General features: G+C 38.1%; 1 protein-coding gene and 1 pseudogene across 1 annotated transcript in view; both read left to right on the top strand.

Annotated features, from left to right (window-relative positions):
- Nucleotides 1-13,200, top strand: part of PRRG1 (proline rich and Gla domain 1) — a 144,004-nt gene that overhangs the window by 38,191 nt on the left and 92,613 nt on the right. The window lies entirely within an intron of this gene.
- The window catches only part of LOC113886785, a 69,492-nt pseudogene that overhangs the window by 38,099 nt on the left and 18,193 nt on the right, over nucleotides 1-13,200 (top strand).

Here is a 13,200-nt window from a genome sequence, read left to right as displayed (position 1 = left end):
AAGGAAGTAAAGAAAGAAGGGGAAAAAAAAATGAACTCTTGGGAGAAATACAACTTGAAGTATCTAAAAAATGTCATCCCACAACACTTGGGTTGAATTATTGATAATAAAGATATCAATAATACAGTTACAGAATTTAGAGGGTCAGCTACTTAATATACATAGTGGAGAAAATAGTTGGTTTCAGATCCCTGATGTTTCAGGTGGTGGCACAGTATCCAAGTGTAGATTTCTCTGGGGCATTTGAAATGACAGAAGTTAGGGGAAAGGTTAAGACTAGATAGATAGCTTTGTATTTCATTGGGTTTGAAGTGATAATTGAAACATTACTTTGGATGAAATAAATGATTTCTGTTAGGAAATCCCATTGACTTCATCAAGTGATTTACAGGGCATCTAGATTATTTGATGTCATCTGTGATGACTTCTTTTCATTCACTGAGGCACTTCTATAGCTTGAGCATGATTTATTTAGATAGTTACACCATTGTCTTTAATATTTTATTGTGTACTTGAAATACAAGTCCCACTATCATATAAAATTAATATCTCTGACTTAAAAGTTATTAGACAGTTGTCTAACTCTTCTTATTGATAGTGCTAGATCTTTATGTTTCAGTAATATTTATCCTGGGCTTACTTGGATTTCTTTTGACTTGTTGATTTATGGAAATTCAGTAAGCCATTTCCCAGTATACTCCTGGGACTGGCAGATAATGGCTTGTGTCTGTTTTATATGGCGCATGCTTTTTACACTTTTAAGTGGTTGAAAATTTTTTAAAGGAAATTTCATGACACACGAAAATGATATAAAATTTTAATTTCACTATCCAAAAATAAAGTTTTATTAAAACACAGCCTTCAGAATGGGAGAAAATAATAGCAAACGAAGTAACTGACAAAGAATTAATCTCAAAAATATAGAAGCAACTCCTGCAGCTCAATTCCAGAAAAATAAACGACCCAATCAAAAAATGGGCCAAAGAACCAAACAGACTTTTCTCCAAAGAAGACATACAGATGGTTAACAAACACATGAAAAAGATGCTCAACATCACTCATTATCAGAGAAATGCAAATCAAAACCACAATGAGGTACCATTTCATGCCAATCAGAATGGCTGCAATCCAAAAGTCTACAAGCAATAAATGCTGGAGAGGGTGTGGAGAAAAGGGAACCCTCTTACACTGTTGGTGGGAATGCAAACTAGTACAGCCACTATGGAGAACAGTGTGGAAATTCCTTAAAAAACTGGAAATAGAACTGCCATATGACCCAGGAATCCCACTGCTGGGCATACACACTGAGGAAACCAGAAGGGAAAGAGACACGTGTACCCCAATGTTCATCGCAGCACTGTTTATAATAGCCAGGACATGGAAGCAACCTAGATGTCCATCAGCAGACGAATGGATAAGAAAGCTGTGGTACATATACACAATGGAGTATTACTCTGCCATTAAAAAGAATACATTTGAATCAGTTCTAATGAAGTGGATGAAACTGGAACCTATTATACAGAGTGAAGTAAGCCAGAAAGAAAAACACCAATACAGTATACTAATGCATATATATGAAATTTAGAAAGATGGTAATGATAACCCTGTATGAGAGACAGCAAAAGAGACACAGATGTATAGAACAGTCTTTTGGACTCTGTGGGAGAGGGTGAGGGTGGGATGATTTGGGAGAATGGCATTGAAACATGTATATTATCATATGTGAAACAGATCACTAATCCAGGTTCGATGCATGATACAGGATGCTCGGGGCTGGTGCACTGGGATGACCCAGAGGGATGGGATGGGAGAGAGGTGGGAGCAGGGTTCAGGATGGGGAACACATGTACACCCATGGCGGATTCATGGTGATGTATGGCAAAACCAATACAATGTTGTAAAGTAATTAGCCTCCAATTAAAATAAATATATTTTAAAAAAAAGAACACAGCCACACACAATTTCATTTCTGTGGCTGCTTTCATGCTACAATAGCAAAGTCGAATAGTTTAAGCAGAGACCATATGGCCTGCAAAGCTCAACATTTACAGAAACAGTTTACAGAAAAAGTTTGGCCCTTTACAGAAAAAGTTTGCTGACCCCTGGTATACAACCAACAGTTATTGATAAACTACATTGATAAACTACTAAAAAACAAGTATTCAAAAAATGCTTGCCTGTTTACACAGATTTAAATAGTCCCTATCCTCCTTTCAGGCCTTATTTTTGTATCCTTGCTGTGCACCGCTATTTGTCACAATTTAGCATACTATACATTTTGCTTGTTTCAGTAAGCAAGCACAGGCTTCCACCCATCTAGGTTGTAACTTTCCTGAGGGCAGGGATTTTTATCGTTTTTATTTACTGCTGTCTTTCCAGCAACTAGGCACAGGGTAGAAACACAATATGTATTTGCATCGTCATAGTGTTTGTGGAATTGAAAAGAAGGTTGTGCTGCTGCTTTGTGTATATCACTGGGAGGAACAGCATTTATAAATATTTATAATATACACATATACATTTTAACATTATTTTATATCATGATTTAGAATTGTATAATTATTAGTACTTAATATGTACATATTAAAATATATATCTTAACTTTATGTCAGTTATTTTATTTATACATTGAGGTTAATGGGCCTAGTGAAGTGAATGGTGTGGAGTAAGTACCCAAGTTTGGAGCAGTTGAAGACTTCAGCCAGCTCTTCGGGAAGAGGCTGTTTTATGAAGAAGGGGCATTGTTTAGCACTGTTCCACAACATTTAGAATCCAAACTCTTTTTCAGGCAGTGAAGCCTTCTATGATTTGACTATTTCTTTCTCTAACCTCTTCTCTCTTTCTTACCACACCAAAGCCATGCTGAACTTTTTAAAGTTCCTCTATACCTTAAGCTCCTTTATGTATGGTCTTTTTAAAAATAAATTATTATGACCCCCTATAGACTCTAAGCTATATTAGGGCAGGGATCAAATCTGTCTTATTTACCATCAGCTCTGCAGTGCTTAGCAAAATTCTGACATTTAGAAGCAGTAACTAAAAATATGTTGAATGCCTATGTGTATGATTTACAGGTATGATTTAAAGAGCACTGGACTTGGTGTTGGAACCCCTCAGTTAAAATCCTGTGGAGTGTGTTCCAAATCTTAATCTGGATGCCAGTTAGAGCAGGTGTGTTTGTGAAGTCTTTGAGCTGTGCACGTATGAAAGTGTACCAAATTGATGTAAATGTGTTGATGAACTAAAAACAGCAATCCTGGGACTCTCCTCCTTACTGATGATGTGAACATGCATAAGTCAATTTCTTTGAAAGTTAGTTTTATCACTTATCAAAAGTTATTGTTGTGAGCACTCATGAGATGATATATATGGAATGGCTTTACTGTTGTAGATATATAACATATACCAGTAGAGTTTTTATTATTTGGAGGATGTGGAAGTGGAGAAGATGCAGAGGGGAAGCTCTGAGGAACCCGGTAGAGTAAACTCACCTCTTAAAGAAGGCCCTTCAGCAGCTCAAGAGAGTTGGGGCTTTAAGAGACATCATGAAGAGACAATGGATTTCCTCTCAACTCTAGAGTATGCCACAGGGCCCTTAGGCCCACTTACTCTTCAAAATCGAAAGGACTTTGGGGCTTGGGGAAGAGCAGGAGACTAGGACTGGCACAGCCTTTAGCAGGATGTCCAGAAATTAATGCAAGTATCTGAGTCCTCCACAGTAGAGGACAGGGAAATGATGGACCTACCTAATCAGCCATGAGAGAGCCATGTGGCTCAAAAATAAAACCGTCATCAAAGTGCTTCTCTACAAATTCAAATGTACCCTTCAGTGTTTCAGAACTAATAATCGAGTCTCAGAGGATTGCTGAAAGAAGAATCGCTACCAGGATTGGGAGTTTCCAGGCTCTGATTGTCACTGGAAGCTTGGGAAAAGAGGCACAAGCACATTTAAGGACAGCAAAAATGGCAAAGGAAGCTCATAAAGAACTGAGGGCACACATTCCAAACTTAAATAGGACATGCAACTGATGCTAAAACTTTAAAATCAACATTTTTAAAAATTCGGCTCATTAAATATATAGTATTCTACTCTCTGTCTTAAGTAGTAATATTTACACTTAATACTTACTTTGCCAACAAAGATCTGTCTAGTCAAGGCTATGGTTTTATCAGTAGTCATGTGTGGATGTGAGAGTTTGACTATAAAGAAAGCTGAGCACCGAAGAATTGATGCTTTTGAAGTGTGGTGTTGGAGAAGACACTTGAGAGTCTCTTGGACTGCGAGGAGATCCAGCCAGTCCATCCTAAAGGAAATCAGTCCTGAATATTCATTGGAAGGACTGATGTTGAAGCTGAAACTCCAATACTTTGGCCACCTAATGTGAAGAACTAACTCATTTGAAAAGACCCTGATGCTGGAAGGGATTGGGGGCAAGAGAAGAGGACAACAGAGGATGAGATGGCTGGATGGCATCACTGACTCAATGGACATGAGTCTGAGTAAACTCCTGGAGTTGGTGATGGACAGGGAGGCCTGGCGTGCTGCAGTCCATGGGGTCGCAAAGAGTTGGACACAACTGAGCAACTGAACTGAATGTATTGAACCAGATCGGCCACCAGAACTACACTGAACCAAGACATTTGGGGGAATGAAAATCTTTGTTACCCTCCTCACAGGTCCTGTTCACTGTTTATTTGTTGTTACATTGAACTGTTCTCATTTAATCTTCCCTCAAAGTCTGTGAAATTAGGGCTACCAATAATAATTGCATTATGGTTGAAAAAACGGAGGCTTGGAGAGGTTAAATCCCTTGCCCAAGGCCACATAGCTAGTAATTGGCAGGGCAGTCTCAAACCTGGAACACATGGTGGCAAAGCTCACACTCTGACCTGGTGGTGGAACCCTTGTCAGGAATGTGTGAAACCTGCCATTATTTAAGAGGCCACAGTTCTGGAAATTTGCTCAGTGCCAGAATGCCTGCCTGATATAAGAAATTAATACCACAGAGAAGAAATCCCGAAAACTGTAGACTTAATGAATCTTACTTGAACGTACAGGAAGAAAGTAGTAGCATCTGTAACGTTGTTACTGGACTGTAAGCTCCAGAAAAGCAGATAATGTTTCTTTCATTTGCCATGTTTCTCTGAAGCAGGGTTTCTTAACTTGGATATTGTTGACATTTTGGATCAGATAATTCTGTGTTGTGGGGGACTATTCTGAAAACTGTGGAATGTTTAGCAGTATCCTTGGCTTCCTCTACCCCTGAGATGTTAGTAGCATCCCTCCCCAGTTTTAACAAGCAAAAATATCTTTCATGTGTGTGCGCTCAGTTGTGTCCGACTCTTTGCAGCCCCAAGGACTGTAGCCCATGAGGCTCCTCTGTCCATGGGATTTTTCAGGCAAGAATACTGCTGTGGGTCGCCATTTCCTCCTCCAGGGGATCTTCCCAACCCAGGGATCAAACCTGTGTCTCCTGCATTGGCAGGTGAATTCTTTACCACTGCGCCAGCCTCTCAAATATCTGTAGATAATGTCAAACGTCTCTTGGGGAGAAAATTACCTTCAGTTGAGAACAACTGCCCTTTTAAAGAGTAGAACAGCACCTGGTAAGTAAAAGACCCCCATTATTTTTTTAATTGACTGAAGATAGGAATGAACAATGTTCCACAAAGTAAACAAAATGACTAGAGCAAACCTTGAAAAAGTTTTTGAACTTTAACAGTTATGTATTTTTATATGCATTAGCAAAAACATTGAATTTGTGATTTCACATAGTGTTTTACAGGATAAGGCTAAAGTGAACAGTGAAGTTTAAAAAAATGACTTCATTGAAGGAAATCTGAAGTGAAGACAATAAATGCATTTAGCAAAAATCAATAAATCAACTAAGGTGGTATGTAAGTGACTGAAGTATGATTCATTGATCTATATAGTAAGGAAAACTTAGGCAAAAAGATTGTCCTAAACATACTTGGTATGAGAGCCTCCCCTAAGTCTGGCCACTAGAGCTCTCATTGGGAATGATCTGGTGTCCTGCACAACCTAGACGCAGATGTAGAAGACAAATTACTTACCCTCTGAAAAGTGCGGTCTGATGGACACTGTAAGGTATGCACATCTGTACAAGATAGCACCTAAGTTCCACATTGTCTTAGTTCAAAGGAAAAGAGATGACTTCCTGTTCGTGGAATGAGGAATGGCTTCACTACCAATAGTGAGGGATGAATGGGATTTTAGTAGGTATGGATAATGTAGAGAAGAGCAGAGGCATAGAATTGGAACAGTTTAAAGCATACTTTTGGGATGAGTAGAGGCCGGTTTGGCTGGAATGTAGGGTGACTGCTGATGAAGGTGGAACCTGCTTATTGAGAATGTTTGATACCAGGCTGGGTAAACCCATGGAACAGTGATTTTTATTTAGATTTGTTAATGTCTGGCTAAAAGCTGCTTTATTGTTGTTTTTACGTATGTTGTCATTACTTTAAGATATTAGCATTGATGTATGGCAAAACCAATACAATACTGTAAAGTAATTAGCCTCCAATTAAAATAAATTAATTTTAAAAAAAGAAAAAAAAAGAAATTAGCTTAACCCTGGCAACAGGAGAAGCAGAGTAGTAACCTGGGACTGGGGGAATCCAGGGTTTATTGTCAGTAGGCGGTAAACTCCATACCTCTGTCAGGAAATTGTCTTCTTTAAAACAAAATTCGGGTCTTTGGAAGTTTATTGCTGGAACACTAGGTGAGTCAACTGACGGTTACCTCCTTGGTTTCATCTTCCCCTGGAAGAGAGTTGCCTCTGAAACCTGTTCTCTCCACTGTGTTGACCTCTGGAGAGGCCAATCCTCTTGAAAGTCCTGGCTTAGGCCTGAAAGCCTTTTGTGGTTCCCCGAACACAACTGAGAAAGACTTGATTCTTTGCAAAAAGACTATTAAATATTAAAGAACAAACAGGAAATAAAGTACAAGAAGTCTTGCCAGTCAAATCTCCTCTTTTCCATACTGCCGCCACTCAGAACTTCTTGAAATCCAAGTGTAGCCACGTGGCTCCCCGGCTTAACACTTGAATAGCTTCTCGTCTCTACAGGGGTTGCATTTTAGTGTATTTACTGTCATGCGGTTTTTTCTAGAGTGAGAAAAGTTTTGTGATTCTCTCTACATAATGCTTATTTTATGTGTCCGACTTAAAGGAGTCTTAAGGAGGATTTAAAATTGAGTTGATACCGGGAAGGGTGAAGGACCTTCCTGTGAATATGTAGGCGAGTTCAGCTCTTCCCCAAAGCCTTCTCAGAATAGCTAATTAGAAGGGTCAAGGCTCACTAACCTCTGCTTTCCGATGACGTTTCTAGGCTCCCTCAAGGAGAAATCCCAGTAAGTGGGACTACAGCCCTCTATGTCAATTCACCCTGAAGACTTTGGCCCTAACCCATTTTATATATTAGTGTTCTGCATAAGATTTTGCGAGTGTGACCTGCTGCTTTAAGTAAAAGGTGGAGTGAGGAAAAATCATTAGATGATTTCTCAAGTTCCTTTTGACTTCAAAATACTGTGCGAATTAACCCCCTTGACTTCTTTCTGGATTCACTGTTACTTTTGTTCTGTACAATTAAAGCCTTGTTAGATAGTAATGAAATCTCAGAGCTAAAAGAGGTTTTAGCAGTTATCTTCTGTGGGTTCCCAAACTGAGCTCACAAGAATAGAACTCCTAAGAAATATTGATTGCTTATGAAAAGGATTGTATAGCCAAATACATGGAGAGAGTATACTTTTGTCACATTGCTTATTAGCATTTTTAAGGCTCTGAAAAGTTTTATAATAAACCCATTTAACCTTAAGATAGCATTTCTTCCATTTATTTGATCAGAGCCTTGTTTTTGAATAATGCACCTTTTAACATTCTGTGGACATCAACTTGGGAAACATTCATCTAATTCTGCTCCTTCCTTTTGCAAGGAACTTGAGATAGAAATAATTTTCCAGTGTTGTACAACTCGTTATCAGGTTTCAGTCATGTATTTATTCCCTGAGTGTCCCTATTTCATATAGACTTAATTTCTTTCTTTCCCAGCTTTATTTGAGATATAATTGATATATAACATTGTATAAGTTAAAGTTGTACAATGTGATGATTTGATTCATAAATATATTGTGAAATGAAAGCCACAATAAAGGTTAGTTAGCTGATCCATCACCTCACATAGTTAGAATTTTTTGTGTGATGTATTGAGAACTTTTAAGGTCTACTTGTTTAGCATTTTTCAAGTATACAGTAAGTATTGATAACTGTAATCATCATACTGTATATTACGTCCCCAGAAATTACTCATCTTAAAATTGGAAGTTTGTACCTTTTGACCATCTTCACCCATTCTTACCACCACCCCTGCCCCACCCCTTGCCACCACCATTCTACTCTCTATTTTTGTAAGTTTTTTTTTTTTTCAGAGTCTACACAGAAGTGAGATTATACAGTATTTGTTTTTTGGGGTCTGCCTTATTTCACTTAGCCTAATGCTCTCAAAGATTCGTCCGTGTTGTCACAGATGTTAGAATTCCCTTTCTTATGACTAATAATATTCCTGTGTGTGTGCTTGCACGTGCATTTCTTTATCTCTTCACCTGTTGATAGACATTCAGGTATTTCCATGTCTCAAATATTATAAATGATGCTGCAGTGAACATGGTGGTGCAGGAATCTCTTCAAGATAGTGATTTCTTTTCCTTCACCTATATACCCCAAAGAGGAATTGCTGGATCACATGTTATTTCTGTTTTTTATTTTCTTGAGGAACTTTCATACTCCTTTCTCCAGTGGCTGTACGAGGTTAAATTTGCATTAGCAGTGTCCAAGGGTTCCCTTTTCTCCATATTCTCAGTAGCATTTGTTCTCTCTCATCTTTCTGTAAGTAGGCATAGTAACAGGTGTGAGGTGTGATGTTCCATTGTATTTTTGTAATGTATTTTTAACTGGAGGATAATTGCTTTACAATATTGCGTTATCTTCTGCCATACAACAACGTGAATCAGCCATAAGTATACATATGTCCCCTCCCTCTTGAACCAACTCCCCCACCCCTCATTGTGGTTTGATTTGCATTTCTCTCAGGATTAGTGATGTTGAACACCTTTTCATGTACCTGTTGGCCATTTGTGTATTTTCTTTTGAAAGATGTTTATTTAGATCCATTGCCCATTTTAAAATTTGATTGTTTTCTGCTGTTGAGTTGTATAAGTTCATTGTATATTTTGAATATTAACCATTTGTTGGATATGTGGTTTGCAGATAAACTCTCCCATTCCTTTGGTTGCCTTTTCATTTTGTTGATCATTTCTTTTCTATACAGAAGCTTCTAAGATTGATGTAGTCTCATTAATTTGTGATTTTTTTACCTGTTTTTTCCCCTTTGTTTTCTTCTAGGAATTTTTATGAGTTCAAGTCTTACATTTAAGTCTTTAGTTCATTTAAAGTTAATTTTTGTCCATGGTGTAAGGGAGGAGGTCCATTTTCAATTTTTTTAATGTGAATATCTAGTTTTCCCAGAATCATTTGTTAAAGACACTGTTTTTTCCCCATTGAGTGTTTTTGGCTCCCTTGTCATATATTAGTTGACTTTATATGCTTGGATTTATTTCTGGACTCAGGATTCTGTTTTTTCAGTCTATTTGTCTTTTTTTTATGCTAGTACTTCTAGGTTGTTTAATTTGTTGGTGGGTAATTGTTCATAGTAGTCTCATGATCATTTCTATTTATTTGGATCTTCATTTTTTTCATTGGTCTAGCTAAAAATTTGTCAGTTTGGTTCATCTGTTCAATGAACCAACTTTTAGTTTTGTTAATCTTTTCTGTTGCTTTCCTATTCTTTATTTCTTTCTGCTCTAATATTTAGTATTTAATTCCTCTACTAATTCTGGGCTTAGTTTGTTCTTCTTTTACTAATTTCTTTATGGCTAAAGTTCGGTTGTTCTTTTGAGATCTTCTTTTTTCTTTTATAAATTTACCACTATAAACTTTTTAGAACTACTTTGGTTGCATCTGATGGGTTTTCTTGTATTGTATTTCAGTTTTTGTATGTCTCAAGATTTGTTTTATTTACCTTTTGATTTCTCTTCTTTGGTCCATTGGTTGGTCAGGAAGATGTTGTTTAATTTCCATGTACTTAATTTTTTTCTTGCTTTCCTCTAGTTATTGATTACTAACTTCATAACATTGTATTTGTAAAAGATGCTTGATATAATTTCTGCCTTCTTGAATTTGTTGAAACTTATTTTTTGGCCTACCATATGATCAATCCTAGAAAAAGTTTATTCTTGAGAAAAATGTGTATTCTGCTACTGTTGGATGGAATGCTCTCTGTCTGATCTATTTAGTCTGTAGTGTAGTTAAAATCCACTGTTTCCTGATTGATTCTCTATTTGGATGATGCATCCATTGTTGAGAGTGGGATATTAAAGTCAGCACATGTTACTGTATTGCTGTTTGTTTCTCATTTTATTTGTAGTAGTACTTGCTTTATATATTTAAGTGCATCTAACATTAGGCTCATAAGCATTTACAGTTGTTATATCTTCTTGATGAAATTGACTCCTTTTTCTTTATATAATGGCCTTCTTTTGTCTCTCATGACCATATTTAGCTTAAAGTCTACCTTGTCTGATCTAAGTATAGTTATCCCTGCTTTCTTTTGGTTTCTACTTGCTTGGAATATCTATTTCCATCCCTTCACTTCATTTTATATGTGTCCTTAAAAGTAAAGTAAATCTCTTGTAGACAGCATATCATTGAAATCTTATTTTTTATCCACTCAGCCATGCTGTTTTTGATTGGAGAATTTAACCCATTTACATTTAAAGTAATTATTGCTAGATATTACCATTTTATTCTGTTGAATTCTTCAGTTATTGTATTCCTCAGCTCTAAGATTTCTGTTTTTCAGAAAGAGACTCACAGACTTAGAGAACAAACTTATGGTTGGGGGGAAGGAAAGGATGGAGGGATAGTTAAGGAGTTTGGGATGGACATATACACATTACTAGTCTTAAAATGGATAACCAACCAGGACCTACTGTATAGGATATGGAACTCTCCTCAATGTTATGTGGCAGCCTGGATGGGAAGGGAGTTTGTGGAAGAATGGATACATGTGTATGTATGGCTGTGTTCCTTTGCTGTTCATTGAAACTATCACAACATTGTTTGTTAATTGGCTATACCCCAATACAAATAAAAAGTTAAAAAAAAAAAAAAAAAAACAGTGGACACTTCTATCAACCCCCAAAAGATCCTGTTTTTTTTTTTTTTTTTTTTTATGGTTTCTGTTTACTTCTTTAACCTTTTGTTTTGTTCATGTGCTATTGTCCTGATTTTCTTTAGTTGTCAATGTGTTCTTGTAGTTCACTGAAAGTTCTTTAAGAGAATTTTTCTGAATTCTTTTTCAGATAGCTTATAGACCTCTGTTTCATTAGCGTCAGTTGTTGTAACTTTTAGTTTCTTTTGGTGATGTCATGTTTAACTGTTTCCTGATTCCTTGCATTGGTGTCTGTTCATTTGTTTAAGCAATCTCCTCCTCCAGACTTTACAGGTTCGCTTCTGTAGAGAAAGACCTTCACCACTCATGATAGCTTTCAGCTGTGGGTCAGCTGATAGCTTCCACAGTCAGCAGGGCTTGCACTTGGAGTCTCATTGGGTGAGGCCATTGCCTATGCTCTGAGGTTGGGGGAAATGCCACTGACTGGGCTCCACTGTTGGGTAGGCCTATTGGCTGGGCTCCAAGTTCAAGCAGAACTACTAGGTGACCATCTCCCTGTTTGGGTGGGGCTACCAGTTTTGCTCAGCAGTGAGATGGGACCACTATCTGAGTTCTGATATCACCTCCAGTTGGGTAAGGTCCCAGACTGTGTTTGTTGGTAGGGTGGTGCCACCAGTTCAATTCCATGATTGAGCAGGACTATGGGTTGGTTCAGCAGTCACGCCTTGTTGTGTGGGATCTCAGACTGCACTCCACAACCCAATGGTACTGCTGGCTGGATTTTATGTTTAAGCAGGGCCCCAGGCAGGACAGAGTGTTTTTACATGACTTCAGGTTGTGCTTCAGGATTAGGTGGGGCCACAGACACTGCCATGAAGTTGAACAAGGCTGCATGCTGCTGAGCTTCCTTGTTGGGTGGGACCGCAAGCTACCCTTCTTCATTGGACAAGATTACTAGCTGGGCTTCCTGCATGGGCAAGACCACAGGCTGTTCCCAGCAAGTGAGCCGGGCCATAGGCTGGGCTCCTCAGCTTATCATGGTTGTAAGGCTGGGCTCCTCAGCTTATCATGGTTGTAAGGCTAGGCTCCTGTGTTTGTTGGTAGGGTGTAGGAGTAGGTTGGGAGTGTAGGCTCGGATCTGCCTCTCTAGCAGTCCCATAGGCTGGGTTCTCCTGTTGCCCAGGGTTACTCTTCCAGCTCCCTGGTTTTGACATTACTCTCCTCTATATGTTTGACTTAAGCAGGTTACATATTCCTTAACATAGTGATAAATTATGTCTTAGAATTGTGCCTCTCTGGTGCTTAGCTCCATATTGGGAATTTGACAAGTGAACAGTAAATGTGTGGTAGTTTTGTGATTAAACCCTGTAAGAAAATGAAGCCATTGTGGTATAAATTAGCTTCTGTGTGTGTGTATTTTCCTAAAGAAACAGAATTGCTGCTCCTCCATGCATACCTGCATTTGCAGTATGTATTTTTCTCCTCCAAAGTTTCTGTTGTCAGTAGCTCATAGTTATTATTGATTCATGCTGTTTACTGGTAGTAACTCTGTGGGCTGCTTTGCCGGAGGGATAATTTGATTAGAGGTACTGCTGTTTGACACCATTCAGGAAAATGTTACACTGTAAAGGGTATTGGATTTGTCACAGAGTGACACTGAAGAGAAACCGGGGATAGACAGGCTAATAACACACTAGCCTTGTTATTAAAATTGAGCCTTTTGGCATTTTTGTCCACCTTTTTTTTGTTGATATCCCTGCTTTCCTATGAAAGAAGCATGTGACCACTTTGATGACTTTTATTTGGCAAGGGCAGAAACTAATGCCAGATAAACAAGGTCATAGCCAACTGATATGGAGCCCATGTGTTCCAGAATACTGTGTTTCCATCTTCTGAGGTTAGATATCAGCTTTATTTATATAAGGGGGAAAGATTGGAAAGCACTGAAATGAA

This window comes from Bos indicus x Bos taurus, chromosome X, assembly GCF_003369695.1.
Source record: "Bos indicus x Bos taurus breed Angus x Brahman F1 hybrid chromosome X, Bos_hybrid_MaternalHap_v2.0, whole genome shotgun sequence".
Taxonomy (NCBI): Eukaryota; Metazoa; Chordata; class Mammalia; order Artiodactyla; family Bovidae; genus Bos; species Bos indicus x Bos taurus.
This window is presented reverse-complemented; position numbering and strand designations above follow the sequence as displayed.